Source organism: Myotis lucifugus, unplaced genomic scaffold (genome assembly GCF_000147115.1).
Source record: "Myotis lucifugus unplaced genomic scaffold, Myoluc2.0 scaffold_211, whole genome shotgun sequence".
NCBI classification, from domain to species: domain Eukaryota; kingdom Metazoa; phylum Chordata; class Mammalia; order Chiroptera; family Vespertilionidae; genus Myotis; species Myotis lucifugus.
Window position 1 is genome coordinate 1,798,106 of NW_005871259.1, and position 3,074 is coordinate 1,801,179.

Below are 3,074 nucleotides of genomic sequence, written 5' to 3' on the forward strand. Positions count from 1 at the left end.
AGTGGGGAGTTGAGGCTTGCGACCAAGTAATCTGAGAAGAGGAGGAGCAGGCGGGCGGGGAGGGGATCCTAAAGCTGGGGGGAGGGGAGGGGAGGGAGGCAGGGCAGTGAGGCCTGTCCTCTCCGTGGGGGAGCAGAGCTCTTTAAAGAACAAAGCCAACATGAGGCCTTGGGTCTGAGTCCCATCTTCCCACAGGCGCTCTGGCTCAGTTCAGGGCTTGAGAGTCGCTGGCAGAACCACCCTCTTTCCCTGCAGTTGTTTGCCCACTCTTGACCTAACAGTTGAGTAACCCGGTGAAGGGGAATGTGGGCAGAGACTTTGGAGTCCAGACAGGCAGCAGGAAAGCGCCAGCGTAAGTCAGACATTGTCCCATGTGGCCTTTCCTCACGCGGCCTCTGGTCCTGTGGTCCTGTTTCCCGCCCTGTCATCTGGTCCATCTTCCTTCCACCCTCATGGATGTGTGTGTCTCTCACCGAATCTCTTCTCCCCCTTCCTCCCAGCTCAGGATAAGGGGCCGTAAGGAGGTAAACACCAGGGGTGGGGCAAGAGAGCCGCTCAGTCAAGCAGCGAGAGAAGGAAGTGGCTTATTCCTTCCTATTTGACTAGCATTGTAGGGCTGACAAAACGCTTTTCCAGAGGTCATCTTATTTCATTCTTATAACATCCTGGGAAAGATAAATATTTTAATCTCCAGTTCTCAGGCAAGACAATTTAGAGCCTAAATTGCCTCTGCTTGTCAGTAAAGCTAACGTAACAGTTTACCCCCTTTCTTCCCTCCTTCTTCCATCTTCTGATGGATGGCCACTGGAGTCAGTGATGTCTTAACGATCCTTCCCAGAATGCACAAGGTCCAGAGTAATACTAAGAAAAGCAAGCTTGAGTCAGTGATGTCTTAACGATCCTTCCCAGAATGCACAAGGTCCAGAGTAATACTAAGAAAAGCAAGCTTCCTCCTGGGCACTGGAGTGCTTGGGCCCAGGTATCCCTGAGGCTCCATGACTCGGACTCTAACAACCAGGTGGCCACTTTTATTTATTTATTTACTTATTTATTTATTTATTTTTCTAAATATATTTTATTGATTTTTTACAGAGAGGAAGGGAGAGAGATAGAGAGCTAGAAACATCAATGAGAGAGAAACATCGATCAGCTGCCTCCTGCACATCTCCCACTGGGGATGTGCCCGCAACTCAGGCACATGCCCTTGACCGGAATCGAACCCGGGACCCCTCAGTCCGCAGGCCGACGCTCTATCCACTGAGCCAAACAGGCTTCGGCCATTTTTATTTATTTATTTGTAAAATATTTTTTATTGATTTCAGAGATGAAGGGAGAGGAGGAGGAGAGAGATAGAAACATCAATGATAGAAAATCATTGATCGGCTGCCTCCCGCACTCCACACTGAGGATCAAGCCTGCAGCCCGGGCATGTGCCCTGACCGGGAATGGAACGTGACCTCCTGGTTCATAGGCTGATGCTCAACCACTGAGCCATGCCGACTGGGCTAAATTTAGTACATTCTTCAGCCTTGGCTGCCCACTGGGGTGGGGGTAAGTAACTCCGGGTTCTGAGCCTGGGAGCCTCTGGACTACTGGTTTGGGGGAGTTCCTAGGGCCTTTCAGGAGGTCGCCCCCAGAAGGTGCGCTCCTGGAGGAATCAGCTTCTCTCCTGGCCCTGGAGAAGTCCTTTCTGCTTTCTCTTCAGTCTAGAACAGGCATGGTTCCTTCTTCTCCTTTTTTCTGGTCTTTGCTATATAAGGATCCTAACAGGGGAATGGGTGAAGAAGGAGGTGAAGGAGTTGCTAGGCAGGAGGGGAAGCCAGAGGAGCACTGTGGGGGTGGTGCTGTGGGTGAGGAGCCCAACCAGCTCAGCCAGTGGTGAGGCGGTGGAGCCCGAAATAGTGGCAGCAGCTAAAATTGGCACCTACAAGAGTGCTGAGTTGGACTTGAGACCTGCAGCCTGCCCTTCTGCCCAGCGAGCAGGTCCTGGGAGCCGCTCAGTCTGGGTTGGCTCAGTCGGCCACTATTTCGGGCTTCCTTCCTCCTTCCCCGACACCTTTTGGGACTAGAACTGGTCAGGCCTCTGCAAACAGGGGATGCTCTGCCTCAGGGCACCCCATGCTTCTGGGTTCTCCAGAGGTGAGAGACCCTGGGAGGCAGAAATGAGCTGCACCGTGAGTGGGTGTAGCTAGCGAGTGGAGGAGGAACTTTCCCAGTAGCAGGAAGCTCACCAAAGGTGAGGGTGCTCCAGGGCTGGCGCCCCATCCCCCTTCTCATGGAGAGACTGGCCATGCCCCAGCTGCCCCTGACTGGCACAGGCTGGTTTCTGGTCTTCTGGGTCTGGCCTCACTTGCAACAGTGAGAACTAGACACCAGAAAGGACTTCCTTAGCTTCTTAGCGTTCAGGTAGTGAATTCCTCTCCACCCTCAAGTATTTGGCAGGGGCGGAGGCAGGAGGGGAGGTGAATGGACAGAGTGCGGTCAGAAGGCCGCAGAGGGGTGGAGCTTGCAGAAGAATTCTCCCCGCTCCCCTCTGTCCTCCGGAGGTGAATCGTCTCCTTCACGCCTTCCAAACACCCAGCCTCCAGTTCCCCTTCGACTTCCCCGCCCTCTCTCCACCCCGACCCCCATTTGTCAGGGGAGCCTGTCATCTCCGGCCAGTTTGCTTTGAAGGGCCCAGGGCCGGGAAGGAGCCGGTGGCCGGTTCCCTGGGGACCTGGGGGCGCTGGAACCCTCCGGCCTGCGAGTCTCTGAGTCCTGCAGCCGGGAGGATGGAGGGCGGAGGATCTGGGCTGGGACTGGGCTGCGGGGCTGGGCAGGGCTGGGCAGGGCTGGGCAGGGCTGGCTTTTTGGAAGACCAGAGCTCAGAGGCCGATCCCTGGGGCTCGAGGCCGCTCCAGGCGCTGGCGCTGGAGGGGACCCTCCACTTGTCCCTGGAAACGCGCTCACGGCTCTGCGCTGCCCCGGCCCAGACCCAGCAGTTGGTGCCGGGGGCACCCGCCCTGCTCTGCCCCGCCTCCCCCTTCCTGCGCCTGGGCGGGGGGTGGAGACTCCTGTTTGAGGAACTGGCGCCG